The following is a 19,719-nucleotide window of genomic DNA, read 5'->3' as shown; positions in this document are numbered from 1 at the left end:
AGTCAAGGGGAGGCAAGGCCCCACTCCTGGTTCCCACCAGGTTCATTAGATCAAACGCATCTAAAAAGAGACTTCTGGACGTCCTTCCCTTCCTCCAACAGATCACTCCTGGGGTTCTGTCTCTCGCTAGAAAGTTTTGTGAAAACCTTGAGACAAATGGAAGGAAGCCTAAGCAGAAAGGACTAGTGTTGGGGGCGGGGTGACAGGTTTTACAATGTAGCATAGTCTGCCTAGTTCAGGGTTGTGCGTGTAACTCATAAGAGGCTGTGTGACATATAGGCAGGAAAGGAGTGAGAGGACTCTTCTCAGTGTCAGCTCTTAGAGGATGCTCTGGGCCCTATAATACGCAACCCCAACCCAGTTTGAAAGCATCTGTCACGAAAAAGAGCCACAAACCAAAGAGTATCGTGGTAGTGCTGACACCATGGCCATGAGGGTCTGGCTCTGGTCTGTCTGCAGTCTCTCTCTCCCTCTCCCTCTCTCTCTCCCTCTCTCTCTCTCCCTCTCTCTCTCTCCCTCTCTCTTTCCATAACCTTGAAGCTTCTTGGAAGACAGAAGGATAAACGAAACATCCAGAGTTACATTATTTCACCTGAGAAGACTTCAGAAAGTGGCATCCAGTCAAATTTCTAAGTTAATTAAAATTACTTTTTTTTTAAAGGCAGAAGGTTAGGCAAAGACGGAGTCTTCGCTGGCATTCTGGGAAGCTAGTGATCGACAAGAGAAAGGAAAGGTGTCGGCTTGGCCTCAGTGACAGTGGCAGGGGACGGTGAGACACAGCTCAGTCAATGAGCACCTGCTGTGTGCCAGGCATGGGGACATGCATCTTAATGAGGAAAAGCAAAATGCACGGTGCTGCTGCTTGATGTGAGGAAGAAGCAGGAGCTGCCACGAGGGCTCAGGAAAACCTTCCCAGGGAAGCATCGTCTACCCCGGACTCTGAAGGGTTGGCAGCAGGGGAGCAAGTCTAGTCTTAACAAGAGCAGATTCAGAGGATCAGTGCTCACAGTCCTAGGAAGACAGCTAGAACAGAAGGCCTGGCACACAGAATGCAAGGAGAGTCGGTTCTGGGTTCGTATGCTGCCGGACTTAAGGCCCAGTGGACAAACCCAATAAATGTACCCCTTCCTTCCTTTGAAACAAAATTTGAGATGGACCCACCTCGCTCATTTCCATAGAGCATCGCGCCCTTCCAATGACGTTCAGACTGTGAGGTCTGGCACCAATAGGGCAGTGGCCCTGGACGCACAATCAGCCAGTGAAATTTTAAACCCCCATTACAAGATTCTTTACAAGAAGAAATACACCAGGGCAAGATACCCTTCGCATCTCAGCTTTCTACCCCTGGAAACCCACTATTACATATTAAGAAGTACCCCCAGGCATTGCAAACGCTATTTTGGGGAATAGTGACCTGTTTTATTGCCTGTCCATTATGGAGAAAACCTCTGATGAGATGAATCAGCTGGACTTTTTGATTTCCAAACCTGCTCACACAGGGTCTCAGGGTGACATGAGACTAAAGGGACGGGGACCGGGCTGGTGGGGGATGACGGCTGCTGCTCTGGTTCTCTTAAACAGACTCTGTCAGGAGCCAGCTGAGCCGTCTCTATCTAGGTATCGTTATACATTCATTTCAACTATAATTATTCCTTCATACACTCAGAACCCAGTCTGGTGTCAAGCAAAGTGGGACAATCCCACCTAGGCACATGAGCTAAGCAGCTAGTGGGGGTAGAGTGAGGTAACCCCGCCATCTGGCGCTTGAGGCTCACAAAATACCCTCCAACCTTGAATCTGACTTTACCGAGGCAAACCAAATGGTAACGCCTACACAACTCTGTTCAGTGCCTCTGGTCACGTGGGTCCATTGTGTGACTTCTTATTCTCTTCAAGTCGGCCTTAAAGTTCTCCTTCGAACCTGATCTCACCAGGATAAAAATGCTGGGTTGTCGAAGGGAAGCCAAGAGTGGGAAGCCAAGAAAGTGTACAGTGTGATTTGCCTCAAGGTCTGCGCAAGCCCTGGGAGACGGCCTCAGCCTCTCCTATCTGGCCGGGGGCAGTGCTGCAGAAACAATAATGGATTCTCTTCCTCAAAAGACTAGTATCAAAGCTGAAGCTAACTCATTCTCCAATTTTGTCATCTTTAGAAAAGGAAAAAGAGGTCTAGAGAAATGCTCAGGGGATAAGACTCTTCCCATCCAAGCATGAGGACTCGAGCAGAGCTGGACGTCATAGCACAGTCTGCAGTCCCAGCATTCCTGCAGCGATGGGAGGCAGGCAGCGATGGGAGAATCCCTGGAAGGGCATGAGTCAGCCAGTCAGCCAGGCATACTCAGTGGCAAGCAATAAGAGGCCTTGTGTCAGGGTGGAAAACGGGAACTCATATTCATGGTGGTCCTCCGCCCTCCATAAGCTTGCTATGGTATGTGCACACCTACACTCTCACATACAACTATGCATACATGCATGCACATGCACAGAGAGAGAGAGAGAGAGACAGACAGACAGACAGACAGACAGAGACAGAGACAGAGAGAGGAGATTTTTTTAAGATAATAGATGTCATGGGGTACATACTTGTAATTCAAGCACTTGAAAAGCTGAGGCAGGAGGATGGTGACTCTGAGGCCAATCTAGACAATGTGACACTATATCTCAAAAGCAAAAACAATAAAAGATATTGCTATGATTTGGGACCTGGAATGTCCCTTAAAGACCCATGTACTAAGGTTTGATCCCCAGAGTGTCAAGGGGTGGAGTCTTTAAGAGGGAGGGCCCAGTGGGAGGCCTTCAGGTCATTAAGGGCATGCCCTTGAAGAGGATCATGGGAGGGGCCCTAGCCCTTTATCTTCCTCTTTTTTTTTTTTTGTTTTTTTTGGTTTTTTTGTTTTTTTTTGGTACCCTGGCTATGCGGTGAGCAGCTTTGCTCTAAAAAGCATTCTTGGCCACAACATGCTTTATCACCACAGGCCTAAGAGCAAACATGGGTTGAGCCCTCTAAAGCTGTAAGCCAAAATTAACCTTTGCTCTTCATAAACTGGATATTTGTTACAGTCGCAGAAAGACGACTAGCAAAAACATATCCCTAAATGGTTAAACTGTTTCTTCTACCGCACTCTGCCAATTGTACCGGGACACAGAGAGCCTTTGGAAGCCTTGATTGATGGTCAAGCGGAGATGACCATCATCAGAGTTTGCTTATTTAGGAGAGAGAGTTCTGAGAAGTCAAACCCTTAGATGCATAGATCTGGACTGTCCAGTACAAGGCACAGTTCAACACATGAGTGATTGGGGGTCCCATTCTATCAAGTCAAGGGTAAATATGACTACTTTTCTCACACTGGAGCCCACCTGGGAGCCCCCTGCCAGAAGGCACGCAATCACGCCGTAGGCTTCGTTAAAGACTTCGTCCTGTCTGCGGGAAGACACTGGAGATGCCACTCATAGCAGAGATGTGAAGGGAGCAGATGGCTGGTGAAGTGGAGGCTATTCTCAACCCAGGGCAACAGGAAGGCTGGAAGGCAGAGCCCAAATTTAGTTTGAAACCTGGTGCCCGATGGTGCAAATTTAGAAATTCTCTTGAACCATCTGGTTTTTTTTAAAATAAATACCTGTCTGTCCAATCCTAGAATGGGAGGGACTTAAAGTCTTACTCCCCCTCCCCACCAAGTGGGGAGCATCGGGGCCATCCTTGGTGCCTTGCGGCTGAGGAGGGGCTTAGCAAAGGTAAGAACCCACATTAATGACTCCCCAAGATCCCAAAGGCCTTTGCAGCCCGTTTATTCTGACTCCTCTTTTGCTGCCCTCCTTTTCCTCGCCCTGTTTGAGGTCTGAGGACACCCCACGTGTGTGAGTGAGCATGTGCACACGCCATGCACTCCCTCTAAAATGTTCTGCATCTCTTCACTTCCCAGCATCCTCCCTTCTCTTTCTCCGACACTGATAGAATCCATCTGTGATCAATTGTGAAATATCAGCCCTTTGCCCTCTGTAAAGTCACCTCTCTAAGTATTAGGAAATATGGTGTTCCTGTCAAATATATGTGCACCTCAGATTCACAGAAATAATGTCCCCAGTGGTTCTGCCAAATGGGCGCTCCCTCACTGGCACAGCCATTAAGTATAGTCTTGGAGTCACCTCCTGACCCCACCATGCTCAATACAAATGTCTGCTCCTCTCCTTTTAGGACGGCCTCAGTCATTCTCTTCATGGGGTCCCTTATGCCATGTAGTCAGGACAACCCTTTCTCTCTCTCTTATCATAAGACCTGCCCACTCTGTCACTCTGGGTGCCAGATGGCATCAGACATGACCGATGCTCCTTGGGGGCGATGTCATGAAGATATGTGGAAGAGAAGGCAGGGAGAGTCCTCACACCTCACCTGTGTGGCCCCGTGAAAGCAAAGAAGGAATGCTGGGTGGAATGAGCCTGGGGTCGCTCTCCATTCTGGGGCAGTCAGTGGGATGATGGGAAGTGTCCAAACCTGGCTTCACTCTTAGAGAGTCCCACAGCCTGCAGAAATGCATGGCTTTAACGCTCTTGCCACACTCAGTCGGGGACAGGGACAGCCCAGGGGAAGCACAGCCTCCAGAGTATGGAGGAACAGACTTTGCAACATGGACACAGGTCAAAGAGACAGAGGAAGAAATCAAAACTTGGCTCCTGCCCACGTCATTCCCCAAAACCAGTTCCAGCCAGACCAGAGCCTAAAATATGAAAGCCAAAAACTAAAAGTCTTCCAAAAACCCAGGAAAGTTTATGATGGAAAAAGAAACCCTATATTCCATAGAGGAAGACAGGAACACATTGGAATATATTAAAATGAAATTTTATTCAACAATAATAAAGAACCTCTGTTTGGGGACTGGAGAGATGACTGAGTGATTGAGAGTACTTGCTGCTCTTCCAGAGGACCTGAGTTCAGTTCCCTGCACCCACGAGTGGTTTACAGCTGCCTGAAACTCCAGGTTCAGGAGATCTGATGCTCTCTCCTGGACTCTTTGGGAACCAGCATATACAAGACATAGACACACACATACACATAAAGAAAAGTAAAAATAAATATTTTCTTTTAGAAAAACCTGTTTTAATCAGCATAAGAGAGAAAAAAGATAATTAAAAGTTCAAGAGCCAGTTTTAACACATAACTCAGAAGAGGCTCACTACAAGCCCATGTTTGAAAACCCACTGAACACAAATTAAAACTTTGAAACAGCAGAAAATCCAATATCAAAAAAGACAAGAGATCTGAAGAGGGGGTCTGCAGGAGAGTGTACACAAGCGACCACTAAAGATAACTAGGTGCTGAGCATCATCTGTGGCCGGGAGACACACACTCACACTACAGGGAGAGTCCACTGCACACTCCCTGCATGGCTGACATCAAACACCCACGCCACAAAACGTCTCAAGAGTGCAACGGTACTTCCATGTGCAAACGAGGAGTGTGCAAAGAGTCAGGAAACTGCTCACAGTATCAGCTACTAAGCTGAATACCTCCTCCCCACTTGTGAGCCAGAAATCCTCCTCCTAGGTGTAGAAGTACCGAGATACGTACGACATAACCTATCAAGTGCTGTGGATAATTGATTGATAAATAAACACTGATTGGCCAGTAGCCAGGCAGGAAGTATAGGCGGGACAAGAAGAGAGGAGAATTGGGGAAACAGGAAGGTGGAGTCTAGTAGACCCTGCCAGCCACCACTATGAGGAGCAGGATGTAAAGTACCAGTAAGCCACGAGCCACGTGGTAAGGTATAGATTAATAGATATGGGTTAATTTAAGATAGAAGAACTAGATAACAAAAAGCCTGCCACGGCCATACAGTTTGTAAGCAATATAAGTCTCTGTGTGTTTATTTGGTTGGGTCTGAGTGGCTGTGGGACTGGCGGGTGAGAGACATTTGTCCTGATCATGGGCCAGGCAGGACTGGAGAAAACTCCAGCAACAGTCAAGTGCCCAGGAAGGCATCATGCAGGAATGCTGCAGCCCCATTACCCGGCATTGAGAAGTGTCCACCAAGAGGACAGCGAAGAAATACACTGGTACGTTCCTTCCCTGGCACACAAGAGTGACAGTGAGTGAACCAAGGCTGACCTGACAGTGTGGTTGAATTTCACAATACCAAAAAGTACTGTGACCAAAGTTCAAAACCAGATGAAAGCAAAACGTGATGTTTAGGGAGGTGCACTTCAGTGGTGGAGCTCCTAGGGAAAGATCATTAGGATATGATGATCATCTAAGACAGGATGCTTGTGACTTTTAGGGAGGTGGGGTGTCCAGGGGCTCCCGGGATGCTGGCAGAGTCTGGGTGTCTGTGGTGCTAGGGACTGAAGTCAGGGTCTCAGGCACTCCAGGCGTGTGCTCTACCGCTGAGTCCAAGAGTCTGTTTTTCCATCTGGGTGTTTCTCTTATAATAATGTCAAAACCCTTTGTACATTTTTTTTTCAACTGTGATACACTGTACACCTTTAAGTGGGAAAAGGAAGAAAGGAGGGAGAGAGAGAGATGGAGGAAGGGAGGAAAGGAGAGGAGGAAGGAGGGGAGCAAGACAGACAGACTTTTGGCTCCTGGCCCTAAGAGTTCACAAGTTCCAACATAGGAAATAGATGGTCGGTCATAAGCAGGTTATTTTCATGACATGATAAGCCTTGTTTGTCTTTTAAAAAATGAACTAGGCAACAAAATGGATTGTTAGTGGATAGGCTTTGAGGCAGAATTGTCTACCTAGAACTCCAACTTTACCTAAGGGTGACATTGCTGCCCCATTAGGAGAGGTGAAGGCCGCCCCACCCCCACCCCCTGCCTCCTCACCTGCCGGGCGCTGGGGATTGCAAAGAAAGACATCACTGGCACTCCCCCAGGCAGAGGTGACTGATGCCTGATTGTGCGGGGTTCTTAGAGTCTGCCTTCTAAAGGGTGCTTTTAGTATGTTGATAATTACCGGGTAAGCCAGCAGGCACTTTTTCATTCAAAGACATTTATTTCTTAATTAAAACATGCAAATGTTAACACTTATTAATTATTTTACTAGTTCACAGCAATATAATTAACTGACTTTTAACAGCTGAAAACAACACCACCATCCTCGAGAAACGGCAGCCATCAGTGAGTTGTTATAGAAGTCAGAAGAACTGTCGGCATTTCAGTCTGTCTCCCCACATGCCACTGCCATCCCCATGGTGTAGGGTCCCCAGCCCACGTGATAAGAAAAACAAAAACAGAGTTTTCAGCTAACTGTGGAGCTGTGTCCCGTTGCCCCCTTTGAATGCCACTGTTCCCCACTTCTTAAATCGGAGTGGGCCTGTAGGTCACACCAACCAAATCAATGTAAAAGGACAACTGGGGACTTCCAGCCCTAGACGTCGGGGGACTTTGCCCTGGTGCTCTCAGAACCTGAGACCATCACACTGAGAAGCTCGCCCAGCCTCCCGGGAGATAGGAGAGCACACAGAGAGAGCGCCACTGACGGTCAGCAGTCACTATCAGATATGGGTCACCACCAGATGACCTCAGCCATGTGGGTGGCTCTCATTCTAACCCTGCTTCCTTGCAGTGAGGCCATCAACAAATCCTGAGTTCCTTCCCTAAGATACAGAGTCGGGGTCATGGCAGTACATTTCCACGCTGGCTACGGTAACGACTGAGTAGGATTATGGCCACCAATGTCCTGGGGTACAACTGCTCAGATGGAAAGATACCATTGACGGTGGATGCATCCCACTAGAGGACTCCAGGAGACAGCTGAGATTTGGCTGAGAACCCCTAAAAGGGTGAGAAGAGGTTCTGTGGGGAGATTTCCTCAGGGTAAGCACTGCCTGAACCTCGATGGGGCCGAGGGCTGAGGGTGCTCCCTCTCACCTCACATCTTCTGAGCACCAGTGTGTATGCTCCAGGTTGCCCCACACCTCACGGTACCTAAGAAAGCTAGCGCCGCAGCAGGCAGGGATGTGCTGGGACATAAAGCCTCTAAATGAAGCAGAAAGGTGTGAAGATGATGACCGCTGGCCTGGAACTGTTTCAGCTTCTGTCCAGGAAGATCGCCCGGAAGGTGACATCGCTCCCAGGTGGAGAGGGTACTGGAGAGCTGAGGATGGGGGCCTGTGGCAGCTGGAGGTCTGGACAGCTGCTCCACGCCCGGAGATGCTGTCTCTCAAGGCATATCCGAGGGAATTCATAAGAAACAGGTTTAAGTAGCGGTCAGCTCCACGGAGCACAAAGCCAGCTAGCCCAGGCTAGTGCCTGCGAGGTGGATGCTGCTATTATCATTTACAAACCAGAGATGGACCCTTGGGGAGCTTAACTGGTTTGCCTAAAGTCAACATGCAGTAAGTGCCAGAGCTGGGATGAGAATCCCAGCATGTAGAACTCCCAGACGATCCTTCACCCCCAGGCTCTTTCGGAGTGCAGCCTGCATGGTAAAAGACACACATGACTGCATAAGGCAGAGGCCCAATGCCACAGAAGCCAAAATGCCAAAGTATAAACCAGGCAACATAGCTCACACCTGTTACCCCAGCACCCAGGAGGTGGAGGCAGGAGGATTCAGGTTTAAGGTCAGTCTTGGGTATATAACAAGGTACTGTCTAAGGGATAAAAAGAAAGAAAAAATCAAAAACAAACAACAGTGACTAGACATGTCAGAGTCTCCCTCATCCCAGGAAGGAAAGTGACAGGCTGTGAGGACAGGCAATAAACTGAAGCCTCTGAATGGGGGGCGGGGGGCCCTCACCATAGCACCAACACACCCTGCCTACTCCAGCTGATTCCAGTTAAAACCCATAGGAGCCGATGAGTAAAGCCATCTGAGGCAACAGGAGTCTCTCAACCTCCTATCTAGTCAGAGAGTCAATATTCTGCCTGTAAAGAGTCAACTGTAGCGCCATACAGCTCTGGTAATGGCTGGGAACATGGCCTTTTCAGGAAGTCCCAAACAAAGCACAGCCATGGACCACACGTCATACAAGAGGAGGAGAAGGGCTTGAGACTAGGAGAAAGAGAGAGAGACTGTGTGTGCGTCTGTGTGTCTCTGTGTGCATGTCTGGATCAAAACTATAAAAAGAATATGGCAAGTTCATAATCAATAAATGTTTAATTAAATGTCTACAAAGTAGCATGACAACTTCATTTGTTAAATTATTATTCACAGGAATTTCATTACATTTGGAAACAATCTGTATTTTAGGTTTTTGTAATTACTTCACAAGAATTCCAAGTGTGAATGAGAAATCACAGTAAATTGTGAATTAAATAAGTTGTTCGTAGCTAGATCACTGCGAAGGCAAAATTATTTTTAAAAAGTCTCCCAAAATATTTACAGTAAAGAAAGTTATATTTAATGTGGAATTTTTTTTTTACCAGATAGGGTGGAGGCCTTCAAAAAGAACAGTTCCTAGAATCTTGGAACAGGCCGCTAATATTGACTAAGCAAAGGGGAAGGGGTGAAAATCACTGATGTAGCCAAGGTCATGAACAATCCTTTTTAAACATGCTAGAGATGTGGCGTAGGGGTAGAGTACTTGACTAGTATGCTCAAGGCCCTGAGTTTGATCCCTAGGGTACACACACACACACACACACACACACACACACACACACACACACACACACACACATACTCACACTGGAATTTTGGTCATTAACTCTTAACAGCCTGGAGAAGGAAGTGTTTTGTGCCTATGAGCAGGGAACACGGGGTAGAACTAACTCCATTCAAGGCCTATCCTATGCTTAACTGTGTGCTTCTGAAGCAAGTGTCTCAACTTTTCTGAACCTTGTTTTCAGCATCTGTAACAAGAAGACACTAACCGAAGCCACATAAGAAGCTTGAGAGAATTAATCAAGCGGATACATCTAAGGAACATATACTGTGCCTGGCATGGAGTAAGGATTACATTAGCTGTGGAAACAGATCTGCTGAGTGGACATCATCCCACAGCCTCACTATTGGGCCAAGATTACTAACTCCATCTTTCTAAAGTGAGTGTGTGCAAAAGCCGTTCTCTCTGGATCACAGCCAAGGTTCATCTGCTGGGCGGAAAACTCACGAGAAGGGTGTAAAGTGAAAGACAGGCAGGAGTAGGTAGAGAGCTAGACATCCTGGGCATGGGCAAAATGCACAGCCAGAGTGGAGTTCTTATCTGTGTGAATCCTAAAACAGCACTCCAGCACAACTGTCTGTAGACCAGTGGATCTCAACCTGTGGGTCGTGACCCCATTGGGGGTCAAAGGACCCTTTCCTAAGAGTCATATATATCAGATAGCCTGAATATCAGATATTTACATTATGATTCACAACTAGCAAAATTACAGTTATGAAGTAGCAATGAAATAACTTATGGCTGGAGATCCCCACAACATGAGGAACTGTGTCGAAGGGCCGCAGCATTAGGAAGGTTGAGACAGATGACTGATGCCTATAGACACAGACATAGAGAACATTTGTCAAACTGGATGATTAATTCCTCAGCGAACTGAATTGTTAATCTGCGGCGAGTGTACACTTCCTATGAATGAACAAAGTATTTGAATGGAAATCTAGTGTTTCACAGCCTCACTGAGGATGAAGGTCTCTTTATAAAGATCTGTTGGCTGGAGTGTGAGGAGTAAAGGAAGGAAGTGAGTGATGAAAGAAAGAAATTAGACACAAAAAATCTGTAGTAAAAACTCATTTGAATAAAAAAAGTAAGGCAATCCCACCTCTGCTATTACATGTGTAAATATATAAGAAAGTTTAGAAGGTGTGAGTCAAGAGATTGGCACCTGCCTCTGATGGGACAGCAGGTTTTTGTAGGGAGTCAGAGCAGGGCAGTAAAAGGCTGAGGGTGCTAATAGCCTGGAGCAATGCTACAACCAGGGACTGCTCCCCTGGAGGACTCCAAAAGACTCTTCCTCGAGAGTGAGCAGCAAGGAATTCTCACCGGGAAGAAGAAGATGATGGGTCTGCGTCTTACATACTCAGCAGCATCACTAGGCAAAGAGGTCCAGAAACAAGCCAGCTGCTAGAGGCCAAGCCAGCTCCTGAGAGTTCCTGGGCAGCAAACACATGCTTCTCTCCACCTAAGTGGCTGAGGTGACAGAAATGTCAGCCAAGTCTGCACGCCAACCACCTGTGACCTACTGCGTCCCATCTGAGGGCTGGAGAAAGCCCTAGCACCCTGCTACCAAGATAGAGTCCGCTCTGTGCTGTTAGGCAATGAGTCACACCCCACTCCCTGGCCTGGTCATCTGCATATATATATATATATATATATATATATATATATATATATATATGCCATGAGCATTCAGTACATCATGTTTTGTTTGGAGATGCATAGTATCTGCCCTGAGGGGCTCACAGATCCTGGGGGGTGGGGGGCAAAGATGGAAAGACAGTCACTGTTCCAGAGGTTCCAGCCTCCAGCTGAAGGAAGCAGAGCAATACACCACCTGGAGCAGGGGGAATCAAGAGGCGGTCGCTCTCAGCGGAGCTGTGACGCTGAAAAGGATTGAGGAGAGGAACAGCTGAGGCCAGGAGGAGCCCAGATAAACATCCACACACTCAAGGGCCCTGCAGCCAGTGCTCCCGAGGACCATTCTCCGCCATGCATGATGATGGATATTACCTCACAATGCTGTGGTGGCGCAGAATTCTGTGAACAAGCAGGGACTCCGGTGGAAAAGATTCATCTCTGATAGTGGCCTGCCACCCAACTCCCCCAAGAAGCTATAGACAGCCAAATTAACAGGGTTCTGCTGTCTGTGAATCTTCATTTTTTTAGGAAAAATAGTGCTCAGACAGGCTCTAAAACAGCCATCATGTTTAATCCACTCATTAAGCTTGTCCTGATAATGGATTTCTCTCCTTTGGCATCATTCCTTTCCCACTGACCCCCCTTGCTGTGGCTTGAGCCATTCATACTTCCCAATGCTGAGTGGACTCAAAATTCATTCTTCAGTTCATAGATGGCGAAGCGGAGACAGGGCTTTTACTTCTATTTTTTAATTGTTTATTTTCGTGTGTGCACATGTGTATGTGTGTGTGTTGTGTAGACACTGTATGGGCGCTAGGAATCAAAGCCAGGTCCTCAATGAAAGCAACTAGTGTTCTTAACATCGAGCCATCTCTCCAGTGCCAAAACATTGGGACTTTATAAGAAGGCTAGTGGCCTTCAGCTTCCTGATTCTCTCTCTCTCTTTTTTTTTTTAAGAGAGATTTATTTATTTAGAAGAGGGCATCAGATCTCATTACAGATGGTTGTGAACCACCATATGGGTACTGGGAATTGAACCCAAGGCCTCCAAAAGAGCAGCCAGTGCTCTTAACCTCTGAGCCATCTCTCCAGCCCCCCTGATTCTCTGTATGACCTGAACCAAATGTCTCTAGAGATAGTATATTCCTTTAACCATCTCCACATCCCCCTAAGCATCAGGTTTCCATGGGTACCACTCTGACTTTCTCTCTCATTATATTAATAATTATGTTCCATCTGGCTTCTGTTGAGTGCCAGCATCTGGCCCCTACTACTTTGGGGTCCCATCATCTCTTGGCTATAAGAAAACCTAATTCTAAGATAGCACCTACTAACCTCAGCCCAACCTGTGAAGTCACACTGAGCTTCTCGATGACTCCAATGCCCAACTCTCTCGCATACTCTATATTACTTTGTTAAACAGATGTACTGAAGATCTGCCCACCAAACATAATAAGGAGAAAATAGTCATGGATTTGATTACCAAATATATTCACAGACTTGCCACCAAACACAGCCACAGACCTGCCACCAAATATAGCTATGGACCTGCTACCAAATATGACCACAGACCTGCCACCAAATATAGCCCAGACTTGCTACCAAATACGGCCACAGACCTACCACTAACTATAACCACAGACTTGCCACAGATGTAGTCCTTGGTGAGCGTCCCAGCACTGGACAGTGTTCTCACCCTTGCATGCCCAACTTCTCTGGGTGTTTCGATCACTTCTTCCACTGTTAGCTACAGCATTTCTGACATTTCTACCTCACCTAAAATGAGCCACTCTATTTCCACACCTCCAAGAACCATGCACACTGATCCACTTCCCAGCGTCTTTGCCAAGTTGTTAATCCTGTATTGTGAGAAAGTAGTCCCTACTAATAAACTTCAGTTATCCAACTTTATATGTTCTCTTGATCTGGACCCCTCGGAATGCGGGTGTGTGTTCTCTCCCAGCTCCTGTGGCGCAATGTTGATTCTGGCCCCCATATCCCTTTCCTCCTAGAACATCCCCAGCCAGATCACAGTATTACAGCTCAATCCCACTTGCTGGCCCAGTGGCCTTGTCTGAAAGCAAGAGAGGCTACTAGCCTCTATTAGGGAATCTCCAACAGGCCTTTGAGGACTTGGACTGGGAAATTCAAGGCTATTTACTCAAATGATGCCAGCAGTCCAGGAATCTCAGGATTCAATTCTGCCCAGCTCAAGGCCTTGACCCCAAAATAGCAAAGCTTGCCCAAACAGAGAATCAGCCTCCTCTGGGACACAGCTATTCTTGTAATTAAGTTCTGGGTCTGATGCTCCGATCTTCCTGCCATCTGGCTGCAGCTAGACACTTAGCCTTCAATTGGTGATTAATCACCTCTAGCCTTCATCAGCTCCCATCAATGCATTCATTGTCCTTGTCTTAGTTTAAGTTTTTATCACTGTGAAGAGACACCATGGCCACAGCAACTCTTATAAAGAAAACATTTAATTGGGGTGGCTCCCAGTATTACACTTGAAGAGGTCCAGTCCATTATCATCATGATAGGGAGCATGTCGGCATGCAGGCAGACATGGTACTGGAGCTGAGAGGGCTACATTTTGCAGACAACAGAAAGTCAACTGACTCACTGGGCGGTATCCTGAATATAGGAAATCTCAAAGCCCACCCCCACAGTGACACACTTCCTCCAACAAGGCCATACCCACTCCAACAAAGCCACACCTCCTAATAGTGCCACTCCCTATGAGATTATGGGCCCAGTTGCATTCCAACTACCATAGCCCTATCTACAAACATCCGATCTGTTTTCTTTTAAATAACTACCTTCCCCTACACTGGCACAGTGCCCCCCACAGTTCTCTGTACAGATTAGATGAATGGACAGATCTTAGGATAGGTGGGTGGATGGATGGATGGATGGATGGATGGATGGATGGATGGATGGATGGATGGATAGATGATGGATGGATGGATGGATGGATGGATGGATGGATGGATGGATGGATGGACAAACGGATGGATGAAGTTCCACTGAACCCTGCTAAATTATTCTGAGAAAGAACTAAAGGACATCTGGACACCAGTGGCATGTGTTAACGAAGGGGTTTTGCTAGTACAAGAGTGCTAACAATATACACAGGGTGACTGGGGGCTCTAAATAATCAGTAATTAATAAGAGATCAATAGGATCAAAACTGAAAATGACCACGAACAACTAATCTAAATCCTAAAAAGCTTCAGTAGGAATATTCAGCCTAAGGGACCCTCCCTGCCCACTATGCCTGGAACCCTCTGGACTACAGACCTGTTTCACTCTCAGCATCCATTCCTTTAGAATATTTTGCCAAGTTGGATTTATGATAAAGCTAACAGGCGAGGCCAGGGCAAGAGAAGGGAGAGAGCAGAGTTTCTTAACATCAGAAAACGCTGCCATTGCTTCTTGACAAGCCCAGGGTGATGAGGCCCTTTCTGGTCCCCCACCCCCAGTCATTTATCAAACTTCTCCAGGCAGTAGGAAATCTTTCAACCTCAAGACCAATGTCCTTTTGTTCACTTGGAGTCCAGTATGGAGACAACGTGGCAGGCCTGAATGCAGGTGTACCCACTGGGTAGTCCCTGGTCTTCCTGCCACTGCTTCAGACGTTCTCATTAAGTGCTTGAATGTCTCATTTCTCAAATCTGATTGTCACAGGCTTTTTGCTAAAAATACGTTCTCTATCCAGAACCCTGCTGTGCCCTGTACCAGATTTACCTCATCTGTGAGACCCACTGGAGGACAGTGGGCGTTACAGACTCAGACACACGTTATCAGAGTCCAGGCTTCTGCTGATGTGACCTCAGGGAAGATAAATTTCACCTTCCCTGAGGTCAGTCCGCCCCAGCCTTCCAATCACAAGATTGGTCTCTTGGGATTCAAGGGCTTAGTCATCTCATTAGCATAAACTGCAGGGTTGAGGATCACTCGGGAAATTGCAGTAGTTTTACAAACTTCATGCCAGGACCCCAAAACAACAACAACAAAAACCCCAGATTTCTTTATAACGTAGCAGCAAGAGGATTGTTGTAGCTGCTCTATGGAGAGGTGGGCCACAGGAGGACACATGGACGCCACCTGAGGGGCTCCTAGGAAGACACCTTGATTGCCTTCTTGCCTCTTCTCCTCTGGTCCATTTCCCAGATCTGGTCTTCTGCCTTCCCTGAGTCTGGTTTATCTGTTTGATTGTTGTTGTTATTTTGTTTTGTTTTCTTTCTTCTTTCATACAATACATCCTGATCACAGCCTCCCCTCCCTCCACTCTTCCCAGGCCCCCACCATCTCCCCTCTCCCCCAAATCCACTGCTCCTCCATCTCAGAAGAGAGCAGGCCTCCCAGGGATAGCAACCGAACATGGCAGAATAAGATGCAATAAAACTAGACACAAACCCTCATATCAAGGCCGGACCACGTTATTTTGGGTTTTGTTGTTGTTTTGGGTTTTGTTTTATGTTTAAGTTATCTAGAATTGGTTTCTACTGTTTTCTACCAAGAACCCTAACTGGCCTGCTCTCTCATTTCCTTTGTATCCCTTGGTTTCCATAGATTTCCATAAAATGGATTGTGGCTGGACCTGAGTTCCTAAGTGATGTGTTCCTATTCCGGATGCCCACACTGGTTCTCAGTTCCATTTCTGAATTCCTAAGAAAGAAAAATCTCATCTTCCCACTGGGTGCTGCACACCCTCACTCAGACCAACAACATGGATCTGGGACAATGATACTGCACAGTGCAGCGTGGCGGCCAGGACTGCACGTATCTATAATACCTTAAAAATAGAATCCGCACAAGTTTCTCCCCACAAGTGAACAGGGTTGAACAAGCAGGAAGGAAAAACACCAGGATTGCCAAGAAGGTAAACATTAGCTAAGGCGGCACAGAACCTGGGGTGGCTGTGGCGCTTTAGACCCACAGGAAGGGTTCTACCAGCCCCTGGGGAAAAGGTGACGGATTGGCAGGAAGCAGGGGAATGGACTAGGAAGTCCTCAACACAGGAAGGAAGCATCAATGTGTGAAGAAAACTGGGATCCACTGAGCTTTCATTGGTGGGAAGGTCCGACGATCTTTCATTAAACCAAGGCATCAAGTCAGAACAAAGGTGCCGAGCATTTGAGTACATTGGGTGTGAGGTTGGTGATGAAGAGCGAAGGATAGGAAAAACCTAAAAACATTTTCAGAATAGGATGAGCAGTTAGTATGAACATGAAAGAGAGAAAAAAAGTCAAAATTACACTCACAAAATTCAGACTTCTTGATGAGGATGCAGTGAGTCACGAAACCAGAAAGGCCCGGCGGCGGCTTGTGAATCTGTTCTGTGCCACCTGGGGGGGGGGGGGGGCTGTCCGTGTTGGTTGCTCTGCTGCCCCTGCAGTCCGGGCAACTGTGTGGGCTGTGGCCGCAGGGGCCTCTGGGATCTAACCCAGAGCTGTTTCTTCTTTGCAGGCATCGCATTTTTGATGACACAGCGCAGTTTCCAGCCAGTTGTGGCATCTTCGTATGCTGCCTGACCCTTTTAAGGCTTCTTTCCTCTCTTCTCACCTTTGCTCATTTTTTTCCGTCCCTCCTTTGTATCCCTGGTCTCTTCCACGTATAAGCCAAAGCGAAAATGGCCTTAATCATGAATGATAACCACAAAGTAGTTTCAATGACACATCCGTATTAGGAAAGGGATACTACATATTTGGAAATATGATTTAATACTGGTTGTTAAAAAAAAAAAAAAGGAACATATAACAACAAATTAGCAAGCCTTGGAAAGGGCCCAAATTTTTCTTTAAAATCCCTACCACAGCATCCATGTGTGTTTCAGCCTTTAATTCAATCTACTTTTCCATAGACACCATCATTTAGTAAAAATTAAAGCCTTTGTCAATATATTTCAGCAACAGGAGATTAAATTACTTATGTAAATACAAATATGGCATTGGAAATGTTCTCTTGCTATATTTTCTTGCAAATACACAATATGGAATCAATATTATGATGATAATGAATGGCTGTAGTGGGCCAACTCGGGAACCTGGCTACATGACTTTAAAAAAAAAAACACCTTATTTATTTATCTATTTATTGGGGTGGGCTTATGCATGGAGATCAGAGGACAACTTACAGGGATGGGACTCAGGTCATTAGAAAGGCAGGTAACTTTACCTACAAAGGCATCTCTCTAGCCCAATGACACTTTTATGAAAAGCAGCATTATATCTTCAAACAAACAGACTTTGAAGCTGATTTCTGGTAATCTAGTTTTTAAAACCTGAACACTGCTTAACTTGGTGCAATGGCTATTCTTGATTATCAACTTGACTACTTCTGGAACTAAAACCCAAACATAGAGGCCACACCTGTGAGGGATATTTGCTTAATTTGGAATAGGAAGATCTGCTTCTATTCCAGATTTCTGAGGTAGGAAGACACACCTTTAATCCAGATCTTTTGAACTGGGAAAAGACACGCCTTTAATCTAGATCTTGAGGCAAGAAAACACACCTCTAATCTGGGCCAGACCTTATGCTGGAAGCCTACTTAAGGACATGGAAGAAGAAAGCTTTTGCTCTTTGCCTGCTTACCCTCACCTTGCTAGCAAGTCCATTCCTTCACTGGCATTAGAGCCAACTTCTTCAGGATTCCAGTGTGTACTGAAAGCCAGCGGAGACATCCAGCCTTGTAATCTGAGAAACTACTGGATTCTTGAACTTCCCATTCAGAGCCAGCCATTGTTGGACTAGCTGGACCACAGTCTGTAAGCCATTCTAATAAATCCCCTTTCTATATACAGAGAGAGATTTGTTCTATAAGTTCTGCTCCTCTAGAGAACCCTGACTAATACACTTAATAAGAGGATTCCAATAAGAAACTCGAGCATAGTGATGGAGAATTGGAATGCACAAGTTTGATATATATGAATTTCCTTTTACCATTAATCCGTTGGTTTTGGTAAGCAGTCAGTTCTTTGTTTTTCTTAAGCAGTCGTTATGAATTCCGCTAGCTCCCACTGTGGAAAAAAAGACGAGCTAGAGGTACGAGCTTTACCACATGAGTTTTCTGGATGTATTTGTTAACGCTCCCTACCTCTCCTCAGAGCGGGGTGCTTCTGTCAGGGTCCAGCCCTTCTTGCTTAGCTTAGCACTGCTGTCTCCCTCTCATTGTCCACACAGCCAGATGCAGCTGCGTTTATTTACATTTTTTTAAATGAATGAAACTCTTAGCTTGTTGACATATTGGAAAGGCTAAAAATGTCCCATTTAAACTCCTGCTCACAACTGCATCCGCATGGGTGGCAGCTGAATTAGCCCCACTTGGTAGCAGAGTTGATTTTCAAGGGAGATGTTTGCAGGAAAATGAAGGGTTTGGAAAGCCTTATTACTGGGTGACACAGAAGAGGCTATTTCGGTTGTGTTTCAAGTTTCCAAGAGAAATTTCAACTCAAGGCCATGAGACAAAAATCACAGGCACAAAAGGGGAAGGAGAGACACTGTGTTTCTGTTCAGACTTCCCACAGACTGCTTCCCCGGTCACCGGATCACCTTGGTTTGAACTTGTGGCAGTGAAAAAGATCAGACATTCTGGAACTCTTACCACAGACTTCACAGCCAACCTCCAATTACCCACACTGTGGGATCTGAATAGCCTCCACTCATTTGCAGACATCTACCAAGAGGCGACGATGAATGAAAGAAAGTCTGTGTGATGGAGACTGCAAGGCAGGGACATGGGAGTGGACAGAAGCCACTAGTTGCCCCTGTGGAACTTACAGTGTGGAAGGCAATTGACTGGTGTGCTGAGCAGGACGGGAGAACCATTGTAGTAGAGAAGTAAGTAGCGTGGCTGAAGTGGGGGATGAACCAAAGAAGCCGCAAGAGGAGGTGGGTTGAACTGTCCGGGAATTATATTCCTCAGATGGCATCAGCAAAACAGGGAAGTAGAAATGGTGTGGTCAGAGGAGGATGCAGCAAGTGTGTGAGCATGAGAAAGGTGCTTAGGGCTAAGTCCTAGAGAGCCTTAACATCATAACAAGCAAGTGAACCAGATAGGCTGGGCAGAGGCAGGTTTTTGAGAAGGCAAAACTGTCTTGCCCATATCAGATGGGAAGACAGGTCATGTGACAAAGAAAAGACAGTTGGAAATCTGGTATGTCGCCAAGGTGCTGAGATAACCCTGAAGAGCTCATGGGAGCCGCAGCAGCAAAGCACTGAGTGAGAAAGCTCCAAGGAAGAGAGGACACAGTCTGGGGGAGGGAAGCCAGCTGGGTGGCCCCTGGGCTCCCTCCCTCTCTCTCTGCAAGCGAAGGGCCATCTGCCCCCACAGAAGGCACAGGTCCTGGTAGGCAGATGCTGTAGAACGAGGTCCTCTGAACAAAACGGCCACCATCTTCAGCAAATCAGCTGTGCCTGCTTGCAAGAGACTATCAGACCAGGCCTGTGGATTGTTGCTATCACCTTAGAGTAGAAC

General features: G+C 46.6%; 1 long non-coding RNA gene across 1 annotated transcript; it reads left to right on the top strand.

The window, feature by feature from the left end:
• Positions 1–15,938: 15,938 nt before the first annotated feature.
• Positions 15,939–18,041, top strand: LOC121821372 (uncharacterized). Its single transcript, XR_006062167.2, has 2 exons — positions 15,939–16,123; positions 16,711–18,041. It is a non-coding gene; the product is annotated as an uncharacterized LOC121821372 (long non-coding RNA).
• The last annotated feature ends 1,678 nt before the right edge of the window (positions 18,042–19,719 follow it).

This window comes from Peromyscus maniculatus, chromosome 11 (assembly GCF_049852395.1).
Source record: "Peromyscus maniculatus bairdii isolate BWxNUB_F1_BW_parent chromosome 11, HU_Pman_BW_mat_3.1, whole genome shotgun sequence".
NCBI lineage: Eukaryota > Metazoa > Chordata > Mammalia > Rodentia > Cricetidae > Peromyscus > Peromyscus maniculatus.
Note: the sequence above shows the minus strand (reverse complement) of the source record. Positions and strands in the feature narration are given on the sequence as shown.